This window comes from Puma concolor, chromosome D4, assembly GCF_028749965.1.
Source record: "Puma concolor isolate L17-30 chromosome D4, mPumCon1.1.hap2, whole genome shotgun sequence".
NCBI lineage: Eukaryota > Metazoa > Chordata > Mammalia > Carnivora > Felidae > Puma > Puma concolor.
Window position 1 is genome coordinate 86383440 of NC_141679.1, and position 12400 is coordinate 86395839.

Here is a 12400-nt window from a genome sequence, read left to right on the forward strand (position 1 = left end):
CTCTACTCACTAGCAGTTTGAACACACTGTCATTTCTCCTACCTGCATTGCAGGAGAAAGAGGCTTCTCCTGCACTGGCCTGCATTTTTCTTTACTTTAGGAGGAATGGAACTTTTGGAGGCCAACCACTGTGGCGCTGGCCTATTTCGCTACCTCTCAGCTGGGTGGTTGTGGCCCAGTGGCATCATGGGAATGGCGTCTCAGGGATGGGTCCTTACTGGGGCCTGGGCTTGTGTGGCAGGCACCCAGAGGGTCTAGCAGTTTGCATGTGTGAGTTTTCCCTTTCTGGCCTGGCAGAAACTGTGTAAATGGTTCTCAGAGATTGCTGCCCTCTGGATAACCATCATGCTCTGTGGGTTAAAAGGAAAGCCCAAACTTGGTGGTACACAAAAGTTAGAACATGCGTTGCATAAGGAGGGGATCGTCTCTTTGCTTGTTATTATTGGAGTGACAATACCCAGGGTTGAGAGAAACTTCATCAATAGAAAATATTGAACCCGAAGCTCTTAGCGATATGGCCCCAGTCTACCTTTTTAAATTGATTTTCCTCTTCAGTATGGAGGGTGAAAGCTCTGGCTTGGAAGTCAGGTGGGTCAGGTTGGAAGTCTTATGCACCAGTTTCTCAACTTCTCAGAGCTTTGTTTGCCTTATTTGTGAAACAAGGATAATCATGTCCACATTGAGAGGTTGTTATGAAGAATAAATGAGACAAGGTATGTGAAAGCACCTGATATATTAGGCATTCAGTGTTAGGGTTCATTTCTTCCCTCCCTGCCTACTCATCTTTCAACACAACAGAATAGCATGAGGCATGTAAAGAGAGCAGGACTGGTAATTCTGAAGCCTTCACTTCTTGTATAACCTTGAACAAATCTCTTTGCCAGACCTCCATTTTCTAGGCTGAGTGAGGATGGTGTGAGACTGAGAACATCAAGCGTTGTGCTTGCTCTGGCATTCTCATCAGCATGCTGTCATATTTTCCTGAAAGGCAGGGGGGAAGAAACTAATGACCTGCTGTTTAAAAAAAAAAAAAATCTGCCTAACACTTTGCCTAGTGCGTAGTAGGTGCTTATTAAATACTTGTTGAAGGAACAGATGAAGGGATTTAAGAAGGTGTGGCACGTTGTCCCTGCTGCTTATATGTATGTTGTATCTCTGTCTTCAAAATGCTATTGATTTATTTGCAAAAACCTATTGCAACATTAGTGAAATTGGCGAACCTCAGCATGAAAGACCAAAGCTGTTTCACAGTTCTGTTTTACCATAAATGAAGTCCACCCAGCTTTTGTTCATAAGCATACATACTTCTTCGCAGTTGCAGTTATATGTACGTGAGCATTTGGAAGAAGCCTGGCAAAAAGTGGTTTTTTTAAATGGTGTTTTTAATCTTATTTTTTTAAGAAGTAAAAAAAAAAATATCACACATGGCTTCTCTTTTTAAAGGCAGGTAGTTCATGGGGTGCCTGGGTGATTCAGTCTGTTAAGTGTTCAACTCTTGGGGGGCTCCTGGGTGGCTCCGTCGGTTATGTGTCCGACTTCAGCTCAGGTCATGATCTCATGGTCTGTAAGTTTGAGCCCCGCGTCGGGCTCTGTGCTGACAGCTCAGAGCCTGGAGCCTGCTGCGGATTCTGTGTCTCCTTCTCTCTCTGACCCTCCCCCGTTCATGCTCTGTCTCTCTCTGTCTCAAAAATAAATAAACATTAAAAAAAAAAAAGCGTTCAACTCTTGGTTTCAGCTCAGGTCATGATCTCACGGAATTCGTGAGCTCAAGACCCACATCAGGCTTTGCACTGACAGTGTGGAGTCTGCTTGTGACACTCTCTCTCTCTGTCTCTTTCTCTCCCTCTCCCTCTCCCCCTCACTTTCTCACTCACTCTCAACCGCCCCCCCCATCTCTCTTGCTCTCAAAATAAATGAATAAACTTTAAAAAAAAGGCAAGTCATTCAAAGGGGAACAAATTATAAAGGGTCTTTCTTGCCTCCAGCTGCCAGTCCTTCTCCCTAGGGGCAACCACCATTACCATTTTTCTTGTTTATTATATATCCTTTCTCTTACAGAAAGAATGGTGTCTGTACATCCTCTTTCTCCTTCATTTATTCACTTGATCTGTTTTGGAAATTGTTCCAACATTGGACTGTGTTCCAGTTGGTACACACAGTTCCTTCTTAATAAATGTTTTCAACTGATGTTGTAAGCACAATTTTATCCATGTCTCCCCGCCCTCCCCATGATGTTTACTCAGTAATGGTTAGCAGTCATTGTTTAGAAGAATAACAAGAGACATCCCTTGTTCTTTTCTAGGAAACAAATGGCTTTGGTCCCAGTGAACAATAGACTACAGGCAGCCGTATATCTGGATGCAAGGTGGACGGCAGAAGGAGAAAGGAAAAGGGATCTGTTTGTTAGTGAATGAAAACTGACTTTCCATTCAGCCCTTGATTCAAAGTTGAGCTGTCACTCACTGGCTCTATGACTTGGGACAATTTACCTAATCTTTCTGCATTTCAGTCTTCCTATCTGTAAATGGATGATGATAATAAAATCTGCCTTTTGAGGTTTTTGTGCGGAGGAAATGAGATCATGCATACAAAGTACTTGCAACGATAGCAGGTCTTAGTAGATGCTCAAGAAGGGGTAGCTGCCATGTTATTAATAACCTGAAGTAGCCTCTTTTGTTTTTTGTCGGCAGATATTTCCTGGGCAGTTGAGACTGAGCCGTGGACAGTGCCCAAAGTCCTTGCCCTTGGGATGCTCACATACTGTGCAGGGAGACAGACACCTAAGTCACTGATTACCCAACAGTTGTGGTGGGCCCAACGTTGGGGTGGTGAGCAGTAGAGGCGTCATGGAGTCAGGAAATAGTGACTTCTCCCTGGGTGATTTGGGAATGGCTTCCCAGGTCAAATATCCTTACCTTTGTGAAACCTACTCTGTTCTAGGCACAAGCGACCGCTCCTGTTTGTACTCCCTTGACTTTCATTGCATGTCTGCCTTGATCAGAACACGCACTGTGTTATAGCGTGCATCGGTTTATGTCTGTGGCTCCTCCCTGCACAGGAAAACCCTCCTGCTGTCTTTGCCGCTGAGTCTTCAGGGTAGGCTCTTGGTGGGCATTGGGACGTACCTCTGGACCAACTGAATGTTGGCAAGCTCTTATTGATAAGTCATTATTTCTCTGGTGAATCCCGGTTTCTGGGCTCTGTTCCTTCACTTTCCAACTACTTGAGTGCTGACTCTGACAGGCATGTGTTGTGCCATATACTAGCTGTAGGCTTTGGGTGTGGCTGGTGGTACTTGTCCAAAGAGTCTTAGAGATGGGACAGGAAAGAACTATTTGCTCCGGATGCTCCAGGACAAGATAGGGAAGCAGAAAAAAGGACAGCTCTAAACATGAACTGCTCATATTTGTTAAGCCCACCTTGACTTTCCTCAGAGCATGGCTGCTCATCTTTCTCTTGTGGTGAGGTTGTGGAGGAGCAGGCTCAAGGGAGCAGAGTAGTGGTGCATAGATTTTGACCAGAGGAAGTGGACAGTAGGTCAGGTTGGCGTCTGTGAGGGGCATCCTGGGGGCATTTTTAGGGCCATTTTCTTAAAAAGAGAGGTGACCTTACTTCCTTTATGCGGGGATTCACTCACCAGCCTTGCTGGGTTCCTGCTTTGGGCTAAACCCTTTGCTGAATGCTGGGAATGTGTGGAGATGAAGGAGTCCTGTCCCTGCCTTTGAGGAGCTCATGGTTGGGGGAGGAGCCACATGCAAACAGAAGGTGATCAGAAGGCAACTGACTGTGACAGAAGACCTCAAGTCAAGGGGCCAAGCAGATTCATGCTTTGGAGCCAGGCAGACCTGGGTTCAAATTCTGGCTCTTCCACACATAAGACCTTGGGCAAATGTCTTCCTGTTTGTGTCTTGTTTACTGATTTGTTAAATGGGGATAGCAGTGTTATCTAACTTAGGACTCTTGTTGAAGATTCAGTGAAATAATGCAGTGGCACGTTTAGCCTGGTGCCTGATAGAAAGCTGTTCCTACAGACTGCTCACATGTTATTCGTGGTTCTTTTGGAGCACTGAGGAGCACCTCTTCAGTTGTTTTCTCTGGTTTCTAGTATAGTCGTAATGGTTCCAGTGGAGTGGTAAAGATGACGGCCATGGTGTCTGAGAAACCAGCTCTGAAGTCACAAAGAACTCGAGGAGTTCTAGGGATACTCCTCATGGGCCCCGTTAACCCCGAGTTATGGGTTTGTCCACAAGTGTTTCCTCTCCCTTTTTTTTTTTTTTTTTTTTTTTTTACACAAGCCCTTCTCAAAGGTAGTTTCCAGCCCAGCACCGTCGTGAGCACCTTTTCTTCATTGGATCACCTGCACTGATCAATTCCACATCTTTTCCCCAAGGGGAGGCATAAGCCAGGCTTGTTTCACATGCACTTATGGAGGAGAGCAGAGGCAATGAAGACCCAGAATGACAAATTGTCCCACAGTTTTTCTGCAGAGCTTTTGACTCCATTATGTTCTCTGTAGGAGATTTATCTCCTGACATCAGAGCTTAAAGTGCAGACTCTAGAGTCAGGCCAATGTGGGTATGGGTCCTAACTCCACTACTCAAAACCCTGGTGGCTTTGGTCAAGTGACCACTCCTCTGTTTCCTCATTGATACAGGAAGTGTGATGATGTGGGAAATAAGCCCACTTGACCCAATCAAAGGAGGGATGCAGTGAAGCAAGGTTTCAATGAACGTTCTTGTCGGAGTGGGTGTCTGACAGACTGGCACACTTGGGGCAGTTACAGCAGAAATTTATCTCCTAGTATGCAAGTTCCTCCCCTGATTCCTCATTGGCTGAATACTACAGAGGTTACAGCCTTACCCAGACATCGCCTATGCCCGTGTAAGCAAAAAGTAGTCTAATTGGAACAAATGTACATTTCCTGAGGGATGCGGAGACTCTCAGTCCCTCCTTTGTTCTTTGGCGCATGCTCATTGCAAAGCCCGTGAAAGTAAGTTCGCGAAACAGAGAGGGGAAGAAGAACCAGGAAATGAAGTATCTAAGGGTTTGGGACTCCACTGTGGGCTGGGTGGGGCGGGGTTCATACATATGTCCAGTAGGTTGTAATGTAATCCTGCTGTTAAGTAGCACAGCTTTTATTTGATGTTTCTGAAAATGAATCCTCTCCCGTACTTTTCACAATGGTACTTACCTCCATATGGTTCCTAAAAGGCTTCAAGGTGATCATGTGGAATGGGGCTCAGCATAGAGTTCACACATCATGAGCACCCAGTAGATGTGAGCTGGAATAATGTTCTCTTCATCCATTGTTAGCGTGCTTGCAGAATGCTTTTTTAGGGGATGTTAATTTACTGCCTATGGAAGTTACTTGAGTTATCGCACAAGGAATATGTTAAAACTCAGATGTCCTCGGTGGCAGGGGCTAGTAGGGTCATCCAGGGTGGCAGGAGGAACTCAGCTTGTGTTGGGACTGGATGCAAGTGTGCACACCCACAAAAGCAGTTGGCTGTTGGTAAGGGAGAGGATGGAGTCACTGTGAGGGGGGGCCTTGTCTGAGGCTGGTTCAGGAAATGAAGGCTTGTTTCCCAAGTTGTTTCTGTCTCCTTGTTCTGTGACTCCACGTTAAATGGAGGGTCTTTAATATGAACGGATGCAACATTATATTTTTCCTCTTTAAGGTTTAAATATTTTTAGGGGCTCCTGGGTGGCCCAGTGGGTTAAGCGTCAGCCTTCGGCTTAGGTCATGATCTCATGGCTCGTGAGTTCAAGCCCGGCGTCGGACTCTGTGCTGACAGCTTAGAGCCTGGAACCTGCTTTGGATTCTGTGTCTCCCCCACTCTCTGCCCCTATCTCACTCACGCTCTGTCTCTCTCTCCTTCGACAATAAACAAACATTAAACAAAAAAATTTAAAAAAATGAGATGAAGATTTAAATATTTTTATTACAAGGTTTTATTTTAAGGTGAAGACAATTACTTGACTAATCAAGAAATTTAAATATTTGGCCTCAACAGTCAAAGATGTCTTTGAAAATCATCTTCTCTTCGTAAAGATGAAAGAAAGACTGATGAGTATAATTAAATTCATGTTTATTGGCTATAATAATTCTCACCCACTCTTGTATAAGCTTGATAATTAGGTCAAGAGAAATCTGTGCTTTTGATACATTTCTCAGTGATTAAATATTTATGGAAAACAAGTTAATAAATTCAGGAGAATATGCTGTGTCTCTTTTTGTGGCACTGAAGTTTGTTACGTGGAATCGGTGACTTTGACCATTTTGAGGTATTTTTTATTGCGTGTCCTTTCTGTAGCTGTGTTTTGATTTGTTTTTCCTCTGGGCACCACATCTCCAACACTTTCGGCCCACTAGCATTTCTAGACTGTTCCCCCCACAGGCTCCCACAACACCCTCCTGTAGTGTGTCATAACACTCTGTGACTAATGAGGACTTCCTGGTGAACACCACCCCCGCCCCCCTCCCTGCCGGCCGATTTTGTAGAGTAAGAGCCTGCATTTGTTCTTGCCATATCCTGGGCCTAGCCCAGGGCTAGTACAAGACAGCCAGAATGAGTTGTGTGTGGTTCTCTGCTTAAAACCCTTCAGTGGCTTCTGACCTCCCTTAGAAAAAAGACCAGATCTCAAGCATGGCCTGCTGGGGGTAACAAGATGCTTTGTCGTGCAGTGGTTGGTGATGTCTGTCTCCCGTAGTGCTGTCAGATCCTGGACTAGGGCTGTTTTGCTCACCATTGGGTCTTTAGGGCCTGTCATAGCATCTGGCACATAGCAGGTACCCCATAAGTGTTTGTCGAATGAATAAATGAAGTAAACGGTGAGTGTCCAGTAACTGATTTGAATCTATGAAATGAGAACGTTGGATCTGAGGTCCCTTCATTGTGAAATATCTCAACACTTTACAAAGTCTCTTTTGACACCTGTTTTTTCAGGGTCGTCTTGGTTCTTACAAGGCAATCTTTGAGGTGCATGGGAGAAAATGGAAGCTCAGAGAGGCCAAGCAAGTTGCCCAAGATGTAGCTGTGGGAGAAACTGAGGGCTCCTCCGTTGTCTTTTCTTGCACCCTGTGCTGCCTCAAGGTGTGGTTTCTGACATTGGAAGAGTCATAGGTGAGATAAGGAAACGTGTTCATTGAAAAAGGTACTTGTGATAGTTTCTCTTAGTTTTAGTTATTTTAGTTTCCTGATAATGGAACTTAAGGAGTGCAATTTGCAGTGAGGGTTTTAAGGTCTGTTTTCATTCTAGGGACTAGGAAACCCTGATCTTCCTTGTAAAGTACAGTAATTACTAATGCATGTGCTGATGGGTTGACAACTAAGATTAGAATTTGTTCTTGTTGGGAAGCTTTTTGATAAGATTAGAAGATTAGAATCTTTTAGATAAGATTTTGATGATTGATAGACAGCATTCTCTTGCTGTTTTCAAACCTGCCAGGTTGCTCTAGTTAGCTTATTTCTCTACTTTCTCTCTGGGTATACCTGCTACAGGGCTCTTTTGCAATGAGCACTGTTGTGAACTTTGCACTCATCAGATGTGGTGTCAGTCCGTCCTGAAAGTTAAGGGCACGGAGTCCACTCTTCCCACTGCTGAGGGTGGGACTTTGCCAGGGTTTCATACTCTGTGTCCTGATTCTCCACCCAGCAAATCCTATGGACTTTAGCACATCCATTTGTACATTGCATTTCATAACAACTTCCTGCAGGACATAAAACGTTGCACATAGACCATGTTCATGAAGAAGCATTTACCTCTGATGAAAACCTCTGCATTGAGGTCCTTTGTTGAGTCGGAGGAACTAAGTCCTGACTTACTTTGTGTGCAGCTCTGGGGTCTGGTGGCAATATGCATATTGATCTTAGGGAGCTTCATCATGATCTTAGGGGGCTTCTTAAAGGCTGAGAGATTCTTGGAACCTAGTTTTATAAATATAGCCAATATCCTTTTGGAACAGAGACAGCAGCCTGGAATTATAGAAAAATCACCGGATATGAAGCCAGAATGCAAGTGTGTCAGTTTGTTCTGACACCTGCTTTCCAAATAAAAAGGAATATCCCTGGTGTGTATGTGTCCTTTCTTCAGTAGGAAAGCCCCAGTTTTATTTTTATCCTTTCTTATTTTATTTATATTAAATGTTTATTTTTGAGAGAGAGAGCGAGCGAGCGAGCAGGGGAGGGGCAGAGAGAGGGAGGGACAGAGGATACGAAGCGGGCTTTGCATTGACAGCAGAGAGCCTGACGCAGGGCTTGAACTCACGAACTGTGAGATCATGACTTGAGTCGCAATCGGGTGCTCAACCAACTGAGTCTCCCAGGCACCTCAAAAAGCCCCAGTTTTAAAATCTGAGATTGCTTTGTGAGGATCGAGTCAGAGTAAAGAGAGCTGGATGAAGTGGAACTATTGTACCAGCAATGAAAGGCAGCCTTATTCCTTGTTCTTGCCTGTCTTTTAGACCTACCTGCCTGTCAGTCCATCTGTCTGTCCATCCATCCATCCATCCATCCATCCATCCATCCATCCATAATCCATCCATTTCTGTTCAGGGCCTGCTGAGTGTGGGGCCACAGTACAGAAAAAAAGATGAATCTGGTCCTTGCTGTCTTTTAACTCATAATCTAGTAGCAAAGTTAAAGAAGTATAAAAGTACAAAAACAATAACAAGCATAGAAAACATTAACTGAAGCACTGAAGATGGCTACAGAGGAGGAGTAGAAGGTGCCTGCCGACTGTAAACAGGGCAGCTCTACCTGCTGGGAAGGCCAGAGCCACTTTCCACAGAAAAGATGAGTTGGAGTTGACCAGGTGAACAGGTGACAGCTGCATGGTCATGGTTCCAGTTGGGACAAGGGCATGGCGAATTCCAGACATTAACAGAGAGCCAGTGTGGCTGGAGGTCTGAGTTGCGAGGGAAACTCTGTAGTGTTCACACCCTGGTGGTTGGTGGTCCCGGTGCTGTTTTCTTGACCTGCACAGGCATCCCCGACAGGCTCTTGCTGACTCTTGTTTTACATAATTCCCATCTATCACCGAAAGCGTCTATTACTGAAACAATACCTGCCACGGTTTCCAAGATAGCAGTTGGGTTTATTTTTATTGCCTTCAAGATTGGTTGCTTTCTTTGCTTTTTGATCTCATTAGTGGTTTTCATTCCACATTTCCTGAGCTCGCACCTGGGTTTGGCACTGCAGGCTTTGCCCTCAGGAGCCCACGGACCTGACACACAGGAGTAAATAGATGAGAGTGGTGATGCTGGGTCAGGGATGGCAAGCAGTAGAAATGGGAGCTTGTGGGATGGAACCAGACTCACAGGATCTTAAGGATGGATTTTCAGTTTCCCAGGCAAAGAGGGACACGGGCAGAGGACACAGACTGCAGAGTAACAGAAGCAGGAAAGAACATGCTGTGTGTCAGGAGTGGTGAGCTGCCTGGCATTGCTAGAGGGTGAAGCTCATGAACACAGGGAGGAGACGCTGGCAGGAGATGAGGTCAGAGGTGTGGTTCAGGGTCAGTTCTCAGAGGGACTCGAAGGCAGTGCCTGGGAGTTCAGATGGTGTCCTGTGGCCAGCGGAGTACCGTTCCAGAGTTACGGGAGGAGGAAAACACTGCCGGTTGTGACCCTGGTGCAGAGGGTGGTGTGGGGGAGATGAGTGCAGGGCTCTTGCCCCTGAGCTTGGCCATGGGGATGGAGAGGAGGAGGCAGGTTTGGGAGAAGCTGAGGAAGAGGCCTCCTTTCTTGCGTATTTAGTGGATGGGAGGGCAGTATCAGGGTTTCTCACTTTAGTGATATGAAGGGCTGGGCCAGTTGCAGAGGTAAGGAACAAGACAGGGGTATTGGGTTGAGGAGGAGGAAGTAGTGAATTCAGTGTTGGCAACAGCCAAGCTGAGTTTGGGAGGCCTGTGGGACAGCGTTTTGGCAGCTGGCCTGCTTGCCTGGAGCTCAGAGAAAGATCTGGGCCAGAGCAGTGGTCCTCAGTTTTTGGAGCATCAGGATCCTCAGTGGTGTTTGGGGGAGAGAGACTGGTCATCTGTATGCTGTGGAGCCTTCACAGGTGGCTCCAATACCCTGCTGGCTAAGAGAGAGAGACTTGGGGTCATCCTTGTATAGCTGGCCCAAAGTGATAGGAGAGAGGTGGGTCACCCAGGAAGTTTCTGCATAGTGGGCACGGGATCCTGGCTGGAGTGCTGGGGAGCACCAGTGAGAGGGATGGAGCACATAGAAGAGTCAGAGAAGCAGCTGGAGGAGGGTCAGTGAGAAAGTAGTAACCTAGGAAGATAATGGTGTGGAGACTGGTGGCTGGGGCATCCCCTCCAGCTCACTGTCTGCAGGGCCTCTGCCCCTGCCCCTGAAGCTGGGTGCCCCAGGCTTCCTGCTGACACTTTTATTTTCACTAATGTTGGAGACAGTCCAACATTAGTTCCTTTTGCTTCTGTGTGCAAAAGACCGAGAGAGACTCTTGGCCGCGGCCAGTGTCTCAACCCTTCATCTTCCCTGACACCTCCTCAGGCAGTGCACCATGCCTGCTACTGCTGCTCTTTTGGTTTGAAATCTCTGGTTCCTGAAGCAGGAAAGTCGGGGCCCCATCCAGTGTTCTGAGGTTCAGGACAGGTCTGCAGCCTCAGTGGGAAGGGTGTGTGTCTAGATCCCAGGATCGGAAGCTGTCAGAGCTGTGCAAGGAAGTCCAGGAAGATGACAAAACCGTGCAGACTGGACTAAAGTGATGTGGGAGCCCTGTGACTGGGGTTGTGCATTCTCGGTCTCCTGTGTGTCCTGAGCTTGGGCAGCAGGTCAGAGCCTGGTGTACAACTTCCAGAACTTACAGATGGGTCTTAGAGTTAGTGTACATGAGATTTACCCAGACTGCTCATGAAGGGTGTCCTAAATTGACAAAAGAGGAAGTCCACCCCCGTGGTAGGCCTAAATGCCTGACGGAGATCAGCTTACAGAACCCAGTGAAGAGCCAACGAGAATCTGATGTGTGATGCCACATGCATCTTTAAGTAATACCCTGACCCCAAAACCTGGGAGTGTAGGGCAGAGGCGGAGACCTAGTTGGCACTGGCCCTGGTGCTGAAAACCACAGCTGAAGAGTGGTGAGAAAGGATCAGGGATAATTGGAGGTGAGTAGCTGTCCTTGATATCAGGGCCCACCACCCTGATATGAAGCCATTTGCCTCTCACAAAAGGAGAAAGAAAAAGGATTAATGTTCATTGGTTGAAAAACCTCAATGTTTAGCAAAGAGAAGGGAGCAGATGAGTGGATGGGAGTACGCGTACCAGTACAGAACATAAAACGCTGTTCAGCTCTTGTGGGATGGAACACAGAGAAGTGGTTCTGAAAATGGGGCTGACTGAACTGGGTTCAAATCCTGCCTTTGCCTAAGGACTCACTACCACAGCCAGTGAAGATACTTTTATTGACAGTGTCCTTGGGTAGGTCACCTGACCTCCTGGGGCCTCACTTCCTAGGGTGAGTTTTCTCACATTAAATGGGTGTGATAGCAATACCCATCTTAGAGAATTTTTATAAGAACTCAGTGGTATATTAGTACAGAGAAGGTGCTTGACAAAGTGTCCATCACAGAGTAATGGTTCAGTAAATAATAGTAGTAATGCTGCTGATGATAATATGATCCTTGCGTGAATACCTCTGCTGATTTCTCCACTGGACTAAACCCCACCAATGTAGCACACGTATGATGTAAAGGACTTCAGCAATAATAGGCTCAGCTGTTGATCCTGGATCAATAATCGGAGGTGATAAGGACCAATTAGCACATTAGCCTTAGTCTTTAGTGATGGTATAAATTTGTATCACCTCTTCTATCTTTCTGAGTATTTTGGTGGATATTGGGGGAGGTGGCATTACGGATTATTTACCTAGTGTTTGGTTGTTAATGCCAAAGTCTCATTTTTATGATGAGGCTTGTTACTGAGTAGCCTCTTATTAAATGTTTTTTTTGAGGGCGTGGGGGCAAAATGTTTCTTGAATGGATAAGATGAAAATCAATCAGTTGATCAAGCAATCAACTTCTGGCTCTTTCCAGGGAAGTCTACACATAGTAATAGTGATAATGCCATATCTCCAAATGTTGGCAATTCCAATGAGATAGTCTACAAAACTTGATAAAATAGTGATATTTATCTGGAAAAAGAAATTGGTAAAAACATTAAAAAAATTTTAGGGCACGGAAATGGCCTTCATTCTTCTAGATTCCTGTTCATTTCAACAAATGTTTGAGTTTGTCTGCTATGTGTAAAAATAGTGCTAGACCCTTAGTTGGGGGAATATAAAAATTGACATCTATTGGATATCTTTCGTGATACATATTCTCATATAACATTTATCTCTATCCTTATGAGGGAGCCATTTCTGTAGTTTGGAGTATA

The 12400-nt window shown here is 45.6% G+C and overlaps 1 protein-coding gene across 15 annotated transcripts in view; it reads left to right on the forward strand.

Moving 5' to 3' along the window:
- RALGPS1 (Ral GEF with PH domain and SH3 binding motif 1) overlaps positions 1-12400 on the forward strand; it is a 313342-nt gene that overhangs the window by 42649 nt on the left and 258293 nt on the right. The window lies entirely within an intron of this gene.